Genomic DNA, 16,455 nt, shown 5'->3' on the forward strand with positions numbered 1-16,455 from the left:
GGCGAGGACCATTCGCAACCGTCTCCATGAAGCTGGGCTACGGTCCCGCACACCGTTAGGCCGTCTTCCGCTCACGCCCCAACATCGTGCAGCCCGCCTCCAGTGGTGTCGCGACAGGCGTGAATGGAGGGACGAATGGAGACGTGTCGTCTTCAGCGGTGAGAGTCGCTTCTGCTTTGGTGCCAATGATGGTCGTATACGTGTTTGGCGCCGTGCAGGTGAGCGCCACAATCAGGACTGCATACGACCGAGGCACACAGGGCCAACACCCGGCATCATGGTGTGGGGAGCGATCTCCTACACTGGCCGTACACCACTGGTGATCGTCGAGGGGACACTGAATAGTGCACGGTACATCCAAACCGTCATCGAACCCATCGTTCTACCATTCCTAGACCGGCAAGGGAACTTGCTGTTCCAACAGGACAATGCACGTCCGCATGTATCCCGTGCCACCCAACGTGCTCTAGAAGGTGTAAGTCAACTACCCTGGCCAGCAAGATCTCCGGATCTGTCCCCCATTGAGCATGTTTGGGACTGGATGAAGCGTCGTCTCACGCGGTCTGCACGTCCAGCACGAACGCTGGTCCAACTGAGGCGCCAGGTGGAAATGGCATGGCAAGCCGTTCCACAGGACTACATCCAGCATCTCTACGATCGTCTCCATGGGAGAATAGCAGCCTGCATTGCTGCAAAAGGTGGATATACACTGTACTAGTGCCGACATTGTGCATGCTCTGTTGCCTGTGTCTATGTGCCTGTGGTTCTGTGAGTGTGATCATGTGATGTATCTGACCCCAGGAATGTGTCAATAATGTTTCCCCTTCCTGGGACAATGAATTCACGGTGTTCTTATTTCAATTTCCAGGAGTGTACATCCATGCCCGAGGCAGGATTCGAACCTGCGACCGTAGCAGTCGCGCGGTTCCGGACTGAGTGCCTAGAACCGCTAGACCACCGCGGCCGGCTTTTATCTTGTTTATTTGTTAAGATTTCTTGTTTGGAGGCCTTCAGCCGTGAAAGAGTTGTATTCGGTAAAGGTACGGCTCTGTGCCACTTTGGTTGTAAAAGTGTTGTTAAATTACAATAAATTACAATTAGAAGGTGAAACTGATCCCAACCTGTTTGGCCCCTTACACAATCCCAATCACCTGTTCTGCCCAGTGGGCGTATCATCTTATACTTGATATATCAGACGGGCAAGGAGAATCCTGGGTTAATCTTACATACTGTGAAAGAAAACATATTTATGACTGAGTTGTATTATCTAAAGAGTTAACGAATTTGTGGTACGATGTGCACAAACTACTGATTACAATAATAATGTTTTCCTCAGATGTGCCACGGCATGCATATACTGTGTCTCGATGTGGTTTATAACGTCAGCATTTAATAAAGGACCGTACTGAACACATCCATTGCTTTTAGATTCTTGACACAGTCCCCTGTAAGTAATTTCATTTTAAAGAATTTGTTGAAATATTTGTCCTGATATTTCGAGTTTTCGTCTTGGCCATTAGCACTCAGTTTATCGACTTTCCTGTATTATATCGCCTTGATAGTATATGAATGCTTGAGTTTGTTGTTCTAATGTAATGTGTATGAGATACTACACTCTGATACCGGTTGAAAGATTAAAGATTGTTGTATTTAGCTAAATCAAACATTTTTCGAGACCAAACCGTTGCGACTGGCCAGGGTTAATCGCTGTTACTCTGAGGCGTAGTCCTAATTTTGGTTTCTATTATTAAATGGCGAACTTAAATAACCACAAGCACTTTCCGTTTCCCCACTCCTATGCTTCCTGCCGTTTCAGGTACTGATCGAAGGTGCCATGACTTCTGTGGGCTGTGTGAATAATGAGCTATGCTCCAATTACTTTAAGCTTTAGAATCGGCTAACGTTGTGCTTTGATTACATTAACTATACAAACAAGAAGTAAACTCCGTGTGAAGAGGGCTCGGAAAATACTAACGCTCCTGACCAACCACCGTGTTATCCTCCGACGACTGGCGTCACTGGATGCGGATATGGAGGGGCATGTGGTCAGCACACCGCTCTCCCGGCCGTATGTCAGTTCACGAGAGCTCCTCAGTTTGCCTCACAAGGGCTGAGTCGCGCCCCCGCTTGCCAACAGCGTTCGCCAGACCGGACGGTCACCCAGCCAAGTACTAGCCAAGCCCGACAGCGCTTAACTTCGGTGATCTGACGGGAACCGGTGTTACCACGGCGGCAAGGTCGTTGGCTTTGATTACATTTCTCTACTGAAACTAGTTACTTAATTCAGTTAATCATAAAACAACGAAATTACTTAATGCAAAGAGCAAACACACAAATACACAGAATTAATCAGGAAAGGACCACATGAACAAACGCTCAGGCTAGGTAGCGTAAGGTGCTTGTATAGCTCACCCAGAGGAAGCCAACGAATTCAAAAATCTTTTGCAAAAAACATGCAAAAAATTATTTAGAAAAGCAAACTCATAAAATTAAATCATTACAACATTGCACCGAGCGACGTGGATAGGTGGTTAGCACACTGGACTCACATTCGGGAGGACGACCCTTCAAGCCCTGCTCCGGCCATCCTGACAAAGGATTTCCGTGATTTCCCTACATCGCTTCACGCAAATGCCGGGGTGATTTTTCTGAAAGGGCACGGCGAACTTCCTTCCTCGTCCTTCCCTTATCCGATGTGTCCGATAACCTCGTTCTTCGGTCCCCTCCACCAAATCAACCAAGCAATCAACAAAATTGCACTCGACAAATGATTCTAGTTACGCAAGCAACCACCTGCAGCCACTCACTGAAGGAAAATACGGGCCGCCGGAGATCAGATTTACACAGCAGTTCACAATACTGTAGACCGAAATTTGTGAAACACACGTAAAACAAAACAGTTGCCACAGATGAGATGTATCAATAAAGCACCAAGTTAATACAAAACACTCTTTATAAGAAAACCCACCCTAGTTCAGACTATATATGACTTAACCAACAAATGGATAAATAAATAATATACTAAGATACCATCTTAGTATAAATATATAGTTAAGGCTCACCGGCCACCTGACCATCTTCTTCTTCTGTGCGAATGCCCAAACAGTGCCCGAACTCTTCACGGGAATCGGCAACGCGCCGCGAGTAATGAGTATAATGGGCGGAGGGCACTACGAATGTAGTGCGGGACAATACGTTGAGAATGTGGGTTTCGCGGGAGGCGCGCCAGAGATAAATCTCTGCAGTCGCGCTATCCTCTGTGTCCTCGGTGGCTCAGATGGATAGAGCGTCTGCCATGTAAGCAGGAGATCCCGGGTTCGAGTTCCGGTCGGGGCACAGATTTTTATCTGTCCTCGTTGACGTATGTCAACGCCAGTAAGCAACTAAGGGTGTTCATTTCATTGTAATAAATAAATAACATCACTTGAACGTCATGAAACACAGAGATATCCCAAACTTGCAGAGATTAGGACAAGCTTAAAAATTATTATCTATAAAACAAATGAAACTTTAAACCAAGCCGGCGAGTGCAGCGATTAAAATTAACGGTTCAGATATAAAATTTTACGTAGCTACACCAACTGTTAGTCGCTCCGTTCTCAAACAAATCACTAGCAGGCACAGTTGTGAATCAAATGAGTTCATAATGTGCTTTAAATTAATAGTAGACAGCTAACCTCCACACGGCTGGCCACTGCTACTTTACGGTTTCAAAAGGTACAATAATTCTTTTCAGAACCAATAATGCTGCAGCGGCAGCGCAACAGCGTGCCATAACATTACACGGAAGCAAGTTCGTAACAGCTCAGTACAGTTAAAACTGACTTTCAACCCGGTATCTCAGGGCGAAACCAAGGGATCATCTACATGCAAAATGGTCGATGCTCACCGTTTTCTAAATACACAGCTGTAACATCCGTAAATAGGTCCCGTGACCCAGCAATCCATCAGCTCTTTGTGTTCAACAAGCGTGAAGACATAATCTACCTTGTGCGTCCATTTATGCAAACTGAACCAAGCAGACTCTTTTACTGAGGATCATAAACGCCACCGCACTCCGCGGCTATACCGGCCAGCCCCATCTTAAGTTGAGACTGACAATGGACATACAGCTCACCGTGCCCTAGCACAGATCCAACACCACGACGGTCCTGGTACGGTTTCAGCTCAACACGAAAGCATTCAAGACTGGCTAACACTTCAGCCAAGGCACAGAGCGAGCCAACAGACTCCCCGCGTACCAATTTTAACTACCGATGGCACGATTCACCTGCCTCCTAACAGGCAGCGACACTATGCATCCACAACGTGGAAGCCAATCTTTGGGATCGACTGCACACCAACTAAAATACTACTGAAGACCACCTGGATCCCTTCACGCTTGCGGCCGGTGTGGCCGAGTGGTTCTAGGCGCATCGGTCTGGAACCGCGCGACCGCTACGATCGCAGGTTCGAATCCTGCCTCGGGCATGGATGTGTGTGATGTCCTTAGGTTAGTTAGGTTTAAGTAGTTCTAAGTTCTAGGGGACTGATGACCTCAGAAGTTACGTCCCACAGTGCTCAAAGCCATTTGAACCATGCTTGATGTCTTCCCCGACAGTGGTGGTATCTTCCAGTACGATAACTGCCCGTGCCAAAAGGCCCGAATTTCACTGCAGTGGTTTGAGAAGCATAATAATGAGCTCACGTTGACGCCTTGGCCAGCAAATTTTGATGATAAGAATCTGGCGGAACACATATGCGTCTCTACCTGCTGCCAGCTGCTCACTCACATATCACCGGCCAACGAGCTACTAGGAAGACGGTCAGAATGTTTTGGCTCGCAAGTGTTGTGTTTTGTCCACTGAGCTGAGAGAGTTGTCTCTTAGGTGGCGCAAAAGTCAATAACCGAGCCTCACTTGCCACTGTGTGTTTGTGTGTGTGGACACTTAGGATTCCGTCCTGCCGTTCCTTTTCTTTGTCGCTCACACACAGACGTACACAGCGGAGGCGACGGAAATAGCCAGACGGGCGAGGTGGAGGCGGCGCCGGCGTCCCGACGGCGAGGCGCCGCTCTGCGTCGCGACGCGCTGCCTCCCTGTCGTGTTGCACCTTGCCCCAGCGCCGCGGCGCGTCGAGTATATTTGGAACGCGGCGGCGCAGGGGCAACAGGGGACGCGTTGCGACAGGCGTCGGCCGCTCCAAACAAACCGGGCGCTCCCGGCGTGACCAGGTGCTGCCTGCCACAAGGCGCGCCGGCCCTCTGTCGATACGGTCGCCGATGCGCACTGACCAGTTGTCGTCCAAAGCACTGCGTCAGATTCATGGTGATGTGCCTATCATTTCCTTGATGGACATAGTTATTGTGATACACTGACGTGCCAAAGAAACTGGTATAGTCGTGCATATTCAAACACAGAGATATATAAACAGGCTGCATTCGGCACTCTGGTCGGCGACACAGTTGTTACATAGCTTACTGCTGCTACAGTGGCACGTCATCGAGATTTAAGTGAGTTTGAACGTGGTGTTATAGTCGACGCATGAGCTATAGGACACAGCAACTCCGAGGTAGCAATGAAGTGGTGATTTTCCCGTACGAAGATTTCACTATTGTGGCTTTCCTTGCCATTGCCATTCTACATTTCATATCGTCTCTACTTCGACCATCATCAGTTATTTTGCTCCCTTAATAGGAAAACTCCTTTACTACTTTAAGTGTCTCATTCCTAATCTAATTCCCTCAGCATCACCCGACTTAATTCGACTACATTCCATTATTCTCGTTTTGCTTTTGTTCATGTTCATCTTATGCCCTCCTTCCAAGACTGTCCATTCCGTTCAGCTGCTCTTCTAAGTCTTTTGCTGTCTCTGACAGAATTACAATGTCATCGGCGAACCTCGAAGTTTTTATTTCTGCTCCATGGATTTCAATACCTACTCCCAACTTTTCTTTTGTTTCCTTTATTGCTTGCTCAATATACAGATTAAATAACATCGGGGATAGGCTACAACCCTGTCTCACTCCCTTCCCAACCACTGCTTCCCTTTCATACCCCTCGACTCTTATAACTGCCATCTGGTTTCCGTACAAATTGCAAATAGCCTTTCGCTCTCTGTATTTTACCCCTGCCACCTTCAGAATTTGAAAGAGAGTGTTCCAATCGACATTGTCAAAAGCTTTCTCTAAGTCTGCAAATGCTAGAATCGTAGGTTTGCCTTTCCTTAATCTTTCTTCTAAGATAAGTCGTAGGGTCAGTATTGCCTCATGTGTTCCGACGTTTCTACAGAATCCAAACTGATCTTCCCCGAGGTCCGCTTCTATCAGTTTTTTCCATTCGTCTGTAAAGAATTCGCGTTAGTATTTTGCAGCTGTGACTTATTAAACTGATAGTTCGGTAATTTTCACTGTCAACAGCTGCTATCTTTGGGACTGGAATTATTATATTCTTCTTGAAGTCTGAGGGTATTTTGCCTCTCTCATACATCTTGCTCACCAGATGGCAGAGTTTTGTCAGGACTGGCTATCCCACGGCTGTCAGTAGTTCTAATGGAATGTTGTCTACTCCGGGGGCCTTGTTTCGACTCAGGTCTTACAGTGTTCTGTGAAACTCTTCACGCACTATCATATCTCCCGTTTTATCTTCATTTACATACTCTTCTATTTCCATAATATTGTCCTCAAGTACATCGCCCTTGTATAGACCCTCTATATACTCCTTCCATCTTTCTGCTTTCCCTTCTTTGCTTAGAACTGGGTTTCCATCAAAGCTCTGGATATTCATGCAAGTGGTTCTCCTATCTCCAAAGGTCTCTTTAATTTTCCTGTAGACAGTACCTATCTTACCCCTGAAGAAAAATTTGTTAACATCGAGTATATATTTAAATGTCAGGAAGTCGTTTCTAAAAGTATTTGTATGGAGTGTAGCCATGTATGGAAGTGAAACGTGAACGATAAATAGTTTAGACAAGAAGAGAATAGAAGCTTTCGAAATGTGGTGCTACAGAAGAATGCAGAAGATTAGATGGGTAGATCACATAACTAATAAGAAGGTATTGAATAGAATTGGGGAGAAGAGGAGCTTGTGGCACAACTTGACTAGAAGAAGGGATCGGTTGATAGGACATGTTCTGAGACATCGAGGGATCACAAATTTAGTATTGGAGGGCGGCGTGGAGGGTAAAAATCGTAGAGGGAGACCAAGAAATGAATACACTAAGCAGATTCAGAAGGATGTAGGCTGCAGTAGGCACTGGGAGATGAAGAAGCTTGCACAGGATAGAGTAGCATGGAGAGCTGCACCAAACCAGTCTCAGGACTGAAGACCACAACAACGACAACCGTACATATCGGAAATCCGGTTAAACATCGAATCTCCGTGCATGAACGCGACCAACGATGACTGAAGAGAATCGTTGGGCGACGCAGATGTTTAACCCTTCCGCAAATTGCTGCAGATTTCAATGCTGGGCCAACAACAAGTGTCAGCGTCCCAAACCATTCAACGAAACGATATGAGTTTTCGGGGCCAAAGCTCCAACAGGTACCGTGCGCCGCGGAATTTGAAACCCCGCTAGACGTCATGGACGTCAAAGACCCCTAAAGGTCTCTGCACCATCGCGCCGTAAGCTGTGGCGACGCACGCCTCCTGGCCCGCATTTAGAGTGAGGGCGCCACAGGGGAACACGTGGTTGCAGCGGCCAATAGCGGCGTCCCTGATAGCGTACTTAAGCGTCTAACCTTGCGTACGTCTCTCGAAGTCTGTTGGCTGAAGACCGGCATGCAAAGCTGCTGCCAGCCCGCCCCCTTCGGAGGGAATCTAACTCAATGGTCGGACGAGTCTCGTTTCATATTGTGTAGAGCGGATGGAGTGTATGGATATGGACACAGCCTCATGTACCCGTGGATCCTGCATGTCATCAGGGGACTGTTCAAGCTGGTGGAGGCTCTGTAATGGAGCGTGCAGTTGGAGTGATAAGGGACTCCTGTTACGTCTAGATACGACTCTGGAAGGTGACACTTACCTAAACATCCTGTCCGATCACCTGCATCCATTCATATCCGTTGTGCATTCCGACGGACTTTGGCTATTGCAGCAGGACAATGAGACACCCCATACGTCCGGAACTGCTACAGAGTGGTTCCAGCAACACTCTCCTGAGTTTTATACTTCCGCTGGCCACCAGAGTCTATAGACGTGAACATTACTGGGCATGTCTTGGATATCTTGCAACGTGCTGTTCAGACCTCCACCCCCTCGTACTCTTACAGATTTATGGACAGCCTTGCAGGATTCTTGGTGTCAGTTCCCTCCAGCACTACTTCAGGCGTTAGTCAAGTCAATGCCACGCCGTGTTGAGGCGACTTACGTGTGCTCGCGGGGGACCCTACACGATATTGCGCAGGTGTACTAGTTTCAGTGTATTTACGTCAAAGGAAGACTGCCTGAAAGCTGGAAAAGTGTGCAATGGTAAATGGACGTAGCTATGATTTTGGTATGGTACATATAACATAAAATGCTTTTTTATGAAATTTAGCTTCCATATTGAATTTTCCTTTAGACTTGGGTAGAGATTTCTATCTGTCACTAATCTCGGGAAAACTGATGTGATGTAGCACACTAATTTGCGATCACGCCGCGCCAGCGATAGAGCCGGAGCGAAATATCCACAACATCTACAAATATCGAAATAAGAATTTGGCAAATGATAGCTCGCAAAGACAAGGTTCTTTTACCATATCGTTATTATGTAAAACTTCATTGTCTACCATGTTATTCCTATAACTACAGACTTTTTCGGTGAAAGAATATAATTTTTAAGGGCCATCGACAGCTGGTGAAACTGTAAGTAGGCTGTTTAGGTTTTTTTATTGGTAACGCCACCTCTGTATGAAAATCACTGGCTGTGCTGTGTGCAGTCTGTGGCTGCTTTGCATTGTTGTAATACTCGCCATTGTAGTGTTAGGCAGCTGGCTGTGAACAGCGCGTAGCGTTGCGCAGTTGAAGGTGAGCCGCCAGCAGTGGTGGATGTGGGGAGAGAGATGGCGGAGTTTTGTAATTTGTCATGAACTGCTATGTATATTATGACTTTTGATGATATACATTGTTTGTTCTCTATTAATATCTTTCATTTGCTAACTATCCGTATCAGTAGTTAGTGCCTTCTGTAGTTTGAATCTTTTATTTAGCTGGCAGTAGTGGTGCTCGCTGTATTGCAGTAGTTCGAGTAACCAAGATTTTTGTGAGGTAAGTGATTTGTGAAACGTATAAGTTAATGTTAGTCAGGGCCATTCTTTTGTAGGGATATTGAAAGTCAGATTGCGTTGCGCTAAAAATATTGTATGTCAGTTTAAGCACAGTCTGGTATAATTGTTGTAAAAAGGGGACTTTCAAAACAAACAACGTAAGTGAAGATGTTACTCGTTTTTTTTTGTTTTTTTTTTTTTTTTTTTTGTACTGAGATCTGCTTTTTCATAAGCTACTGACTTTTTTCCTCACTTCCTCACTTAATAAACTTAGTAAACCACTGTTTAAGAGTCCTCTCGCAATAGTTTCTGCACATCACGTTAGTAAAGTGAAACCGTGTACACTTCTCTGTGTTTTGGCAAAAGAAGCAAATTTTGACATGTCAACCAGGGATACATGTAGATTTTACTCAAAATTCGCCACTCGCGACGCTTCTAAGGAAGTTACAAATGGTTAACGAGCCTGGCGAAATTGAATCGTTGCATTTTCGACGGAATTCTTTTCAGATACTAACAAAGCAGAGGTGACTTTTGAATGGTCACCATGCAAGTGGGTGCGTGGAGGATCTCCACTCCATATATACAAAAAAAATGTAACCGTAGTCTTCAGTTTAGAACGGCTCTTCCCCCTACCAGCGCTCTGAGTGCCGCCCCCCCCCCCCCCCCCCCCCACAGCACTGCCGCCTTTCCCACCCTTCCTCAGCCGACGGCGCATCTAGCAGCCACGGCATTTTGCGCGCACTGTAGCCGCGGAGACAGTCTGCGCGAGTAAGGAGACATCTGAGGAAGGATCATGCGACGTCAATGGCGCTGAAATGTGTATTTCATGGCGGCAGACGTATAAGCTAAAACACTATGACTGCCTTCCTATAGCAAATTGTTATTAGATTTATTTTATTTTGTTTATTGGCATGTAGAAGTATGCTGCCACGTAGTGACTATACATGTCGTTTTGGCACAGTATGAAATTGTATGTGTGCACAGTACGAGTCTTAGTTGATATCCTAGTGTGATGTCATCCAGACATCACGCTGCCGCACCAAAGCTGAAAACGCGAATTGATACCATTGACATAGCGAGATCTCTGCACAATCTGCAAAGACGTATGGGAGGCGCTCCTTAAGGCCACGCCTCCCCTCTCGGCAGCAGGAGCGCCCACACACTGAGGTCAATATACAGGATGCGGGGGCGTTCATAGTAGGATATTAAAACCACAGTATCAGGCAATAACAGTAATTTATCTATTACCTCTTATGTCAATTAATAGTTAAAGGCATGGCATTTACTAATGTGTAAGTCATTGTCCATTGCGTGGGTTACTTTTTGAATATGACTCCTGTCAAATGATGCCCCCTGTGCACAACACATTCATCTAGGCGGCGTTGGACGCTTTCCATAACTCGGCGTAACGTATTCCATGGGACATTGCTGACGGCAGTTCTGATGCGATCCTTCAACTCAGGAATGGTGGCCAGAATTTGCATGGATTTCTTGCCACAGACATTTCTCGGTAGAGTCATTTCCCGTTTTGGTGACATTTCCTGGCCGCCTCGCTCACCTGACCTTTTCTTTGGGGCTGTCTGAAGCAAGAAGTGCCACGAGTTGAAGTATACATCAGAACTGCCGTCGGCAGTGTGCGGAGTTATGGAAAGCTTCCAACACCGCCTAGATGCATGTGTTATGCAGAGCGGACATCATTTGACAGGAATCATATTCAAAAAGTAATTCACGCAATGGACAATGCCTTACACATCAATAAATGGCGTACCATTAATTATTAATTGACATAAGAGGTAAGAAATAAATTACAGTTACTGCCTGATGGTGCGTTTTTAATATCCTACTATGAACGCTGCCGCACCCTGAAGGACTGCGAACCAAGAGCTCTGCCCAGATGGCGAGTTCAATCTCAGCAGTGAACGTCATCCAGTATGACAGCGTCAGTGGAAGTCTCAGTTAATATCGAACATTGCACTAGAATTAGTGCACTTAATTAGTGCATCAAGTGATGCTTTGGTAGTCAGGGACAGTTGTAAATATTCTACGCTCTATTGTGGCTAAGAACCGTCTCAAGCTACGTACATCTTTTTATTAATTCACGTAATAAAGTGAACTAATATTTCATCTGCTGTAGTTAAAAGTCAACCATCTCCTGGAACACTCAAAGAACCAACACTTACAGCCTGACGATTGTAGTTTCGCCTAGTCACAGTACTTAGTATTCCAAGAAACTTTTTGCTTTATGTAACTGACAACAAAAGCAATTGGGAAAATCAAATGGTTAAAGCCTAGTGCACACCGTGACTTAATGTTTCGCGTCTTCATTGCACAGCTGAATGGGGTCTGAACCAGCACTGCTTGCGATCAAGTCCCTCAACTTGTTCCCACGGTCCCGGCGTCTGATGTGTATCCAGAGTGTTACATGATTAGAAGACCATGAAAAGGCATTCTCTGAAACAATGTTGGAAAACATGGGAAGTGTGGACGTGTTAGGGGGAAGTTTGGCTCTGTGCTACTGTCGTTGTATGACGTGATTGTAATTCATATTTTCCAACATGTAGACAACTGAAACTACTCTGAAACTAATCGGAGATCTTCAAATAAACAGCTCCATGCGGGACCTAATGTATATCCAGTAGAGAAGCCGTGCCATACAAGCACTGGAATTAAAATGTTAGTCGGAAAATTTTGGAATACCAATGGAACAAAAATTCACGCTTTGAAGAGCCACTTTCGCCTGAAACACGAGAAACTAATGGAGGTAGAGTATAAGACTTTTTCTAAAAAAACCAACAGGGTGAAAAAGAAGACTATTGAGCTTCTACGCCAGTGCCTGCCGAAGGAAATCGTCAAGAAGCTCCGACCTCGAGCTGCTGCACCCCCAAGGCTCTATGGGTTACCAAAGGTGCACAAAAAGGATGTTCCTTTGCACCCTGCCGTCAGCAACATAGGCTCTCCAACGTACCAGCTAGCCAAATATTTAACGACGGAATTAAGCCCTCACGTCGGGAATGTGAGCATCACATCAGGAATTCTGTACATTTCATTCAACGGCTGCAGGAGCTGCGCCTCCACAACCAGGACCTCGTGGTGAGCTTCAATGTGGTCTCGCTTTTCACCAGAGTGCCGCTTGATGACTCTCTTAAGTTGATTAGAGAGAAATTCAACTCGACAATGACTAATCTTTTCGAATTTCTCCTCACATCAACATTCTGTCTCTTCAATGGAAACAACTACGAACAAACGGATGGTGTTGGCATGGGGTGTCATCTGTCACCAGTGCTAGCAAACTTGTTTATGGAGGACTTCGAAGAGAAAGCACTGGAAACTGCAGCACTGAAGCCCATGTGCTTTTACACATATGTTGATGACACTTTTGTGATATGGCCACATGGAAGAGAAAAACTTCAAGAGTTTCTCCAACATCTGAATTCTCTGCATCCTAACATCAAATTCACCATGGAGGTGGAAGAGAATGGTGAACTCCCGTTTCTGGACGTCCTAGTCAAGCGCAAAGCGGGTGGCACCTTGGGACACAGTGTATACAGGAAAGAAACCCACACTGATCTGTATCTCCACGCTACCAGCTGCCATCATCCTTCACAGCGTGAGGTTGTGCTGCGAACACTGGTACACAGGGCCAGCGCAGTATCAGATGAGGAAAGCCTAAAAGAAGAACTTAACCACCTTAAGGACGTTTTCAAGAAGAACGGATTTATCGAGAGTCAAATTCGACGTGCCTTCAGGAAGAATGCACAAGCCCAGCAGAGAGAAAACGAAGAGGACGAGAAGACAATGGTGTACCTGCCTTACGCCGGCAACGTATCGAACAAAATCGGCTCGGTGTAACATTAAATGTGTCTTCCGCAAACCTCCGAAAACGCGTGCCCTGCTAGGTACAATGAAAGATGACCTGCGGCTCCGCAAAGTGGGTGTTTACCGTATTCCGTGTAAATGCGGTGAGGCATACATCGGGCAAAATGTACGGACTATCGAAGAAAGATGCCAGGAACACAGAAGGCACACTGAACTGAAGCAGCCTACAAAATCTGCGGTTGCGGAACATTACGTGGATACTGGAGATAGTATGGAGTACGCGAAAACAGAAGTTTTACGGCAGGCCTCGTCTTTTTGGGACTGTGTTCTGAAGGAGGCGATTGAAATACGTGTAGCTGATGGGCTGATCAACAGAGTCGCCGGGTTGAACCTCAGCAAAGCCTGGGACCCAGCACTCAGCCAACTAAAAGCACAGCGCCGACCCAAAGCGACTTCCGCGCCCGACGAGGGGCACAGGACATCTGATGGTCCACGGTTCGCATCCAGCAGCCAGCAGCCCGCCCTTCCCCACCACCACTCCACGCAGCGCCGCGTGCGGCAAGATGCGGGGAAGGGGTGGGAAGCGATCAGAGTATAAAGGGGAGGAGATTCAGCGAGGACGGTCTGCAGGTATCACCTGAAGATGACGGCAAGGAATGCTGTCGAAATATCGTGGTTTGAAAACGACTACACCCGGCTGGAGCACCGAGAACAGTACAAACAAAAATGTTCTAGTTCATGCTCTCATGTTTCTCCTACCTGCTAATAAATCAAGAGGAAGTTGTAATCCTAATGTAGGAGAATATAAGGTAGGAAGTATAAAACTAATAGTTGTAGTGAACTTCAAATCGCATTTATTATTTCAGAAGTACAGAATAGGGATTAGAAAAAATAGCTTACATATATTTCCTCAAATTGTAGGAGGTAAGGTCCACCAGTTATGGAAAACACCGTTTTTTCCTAAGTTCTCAAACATGTTTCAGCACCTCTGTGTCATCATCAGTGGGTTTCCATTTTATTTAATATGTAATGTGAAACATTTTTAATAAATGATTGCAAAATTATGTGGATATTTAGTTCAAACTATAATTCATCTCTTTTTGTTAATATCTTCCGAGATTGTCCTAAATGCTTTCTCCGAAAATTATTTCGAGCAGATAGCCCTCGAACCCACGCGAATTGTAAATGGTTGCGAAAACACACTTGACCTCTTAGCCACAAACAATCCGGAGCTAATAGAGAGCATCATGACTGATACAGGCATTAGTGATCACAAGGTCGTTGTAGCTAGGCTCAATACTGTTTCTTCCAAATCCACCAGAAACAAACGCAAAATAATTTTATTTAAAAAAGCGGATAAAGTGTCACTAGAAGCCTTCTTAAGAGACAGTCTCCATTCCTTCCGAACTGACTATGCAAATGTAAACGAGATGTGGCTCAAATTCAAAGATATAGTAGCAACATCAATTGAGAGATTCATACCTCATAAACTGGTAAGAGATGGAACGGATTCCCCATGGTACACAAAACAGATCCGAACGCTGTTGCAGAGGCAACGGAAAAAGCATGCGAAGTTCAGAAGAACGCGAATTCCCGAAGATTGGCTAAAATTTACAGCGGCGCGAAATTTGGCACGGAATTCAATGCGAGATGCATTTAATAGGTTCCACAACGAAACATTGTCTCGAAATTTGGTAGAAAATCTGAAGAAATTCTGGTCGTATGTAAAGTACAGAAGCGGCAAGACGCAGTCAATACCTTAGCTGCGCAGTGCCGATGGTACTGTTACCGACGACTGTGCCGCTAAGGCGGAGTTATTGAACGCAGTTTTCCGAAATTCCTTCACCAGAGAAGACGAACGGAACATCCCAGAATTTGAAACACGAATAGCTGCTAGCATGAGTTTCTTAGAAGTAGATACCTTAGGGGTTGCGAAGCAACTCAAATCGCTTGATACGGGCAAGTCTTCAGGTCCAGACTGTATACCGATTGTCTACCGACAACTGCTATACGGTACACCTCACCAATGACAGTAAAAGGAAACGTAGAGAGTGCGACGTGCTAACGCAGAGTAGCCTGTGTACAAACTCACTTATGCATTCGACAGTTAATGCAGTACGATGTTTCACGAAGATTGTTCTGGAACCGATTAGTGTGACATTCCGTGTGATACGGCAACATGTCTGAAAGACATCGTTTGAGCGGTTACGATCGTGGACGAACAGCTGGACTCTCGAAGCCCGGCAAAGTGTCACTACTGCGGCCACAGCAGTGTGTCCAGAAGTGCCGTCTCGAGATTGAAAAACCCCGCTCAAGGCGCTAACGCTACAGGCAAGCATACAGGTGGTCGTACACAGACCATCACACCGCAAGGCGATCGATACATATCCCTGCTGGCGAAGAGGAACAGACATCTCTCTCCAAGGCAAATAGCTGCAGACCTTGCAACCGCTACCGTTGCACGTATTTCTGGCTGAACCATTTCGTGGAGGTACATCAAGCTGGTTTATCTACTCGGAAGCATGTTGAATGCATCCATATTCAACCACGCCATCGTCGAGAAAGAGTTCGTTGGTGCAGGAAGCATGTTGGTTAGGGTCAGCAACTGTGGTACGGGCTGATGTCCTCTGACGAATCCCGCTTCACTGTGTCAAGTGATGTATGCTGGGAAGCATGTTGAATGCATCCTTCTTCAAATTCGCCATTGTCGAGCATGAGTTAGTTGGTGCAGAGAGCATGTTGGTTAGGATCAGCAACTGTGGTACGTTCTGATATTCTCCGATGAATCCCGCTTCATTGTGTCAAGTGATGTATGCTGGGAAGCATGTTGAATGTATCCCTCTTCAACCACGCCATCGTCGAGAAAGGTTATGTTGGTGCAGGGAGCATGTTGGTTAGGGTCAGCAACTGTGATCCGGGCTGATGTTCTGCGACGAATCCCGCTTCACTGTGTCAAGTGATGAATGCTGGGAAGCATGTTGAGTGCATCCTTCTTCAACCATGCCATCATGAGAAAGAGTTTGTTGGTGCAGGGAGCATGTTTGTTAGGGTCAGTAGCTATGGTACGGGCTGATATTTTGCGACCAATCCCGCTTCACTGTGTCAAGTGATGTATGCTGTGAAGCATGTTGAATGCATCCTTTTTCAACCATGCCATCGTCGAGAAAGGGTTTGTTGGTGCAGGGAGCATATGGGTTAGGGTCAGAAACTGTGGTACGGGCTGATGTTCCGCGACGAATCCCGCTTCACTGTGTCACGTGATGTATGCTGGGAAGCATGTTGAATGCATCCTTCTTCTACCATGCCATCGTCGAGAATGAGTTTGTTGGTGCAGGGAGCATGTTGGTTAGGGTCAGCAACTGTGGAATGGGCTGATGTTCTGCGACGAATCCCGCTTCACTGTGTCAAGCGAT

The sequence above is a fragment of the Schistocerca piceifrons genome, chromosome 9 (genome assembly GCF_021461385.2).
Source record: "Schistocerca piceifrons isolate TAMUIC-IGC-003096 chromosome 9, iqSchPice1.1, whole genome shotgun sequence".
In the NCBI taxonomy this organism is placed as follows: domain Eukaryota; kingdom Metazoa; phylum Arthropoda; class Insecta; order Orthoptera; family Acrididae; genus Schistocerca; species Schistocerca piceifrons.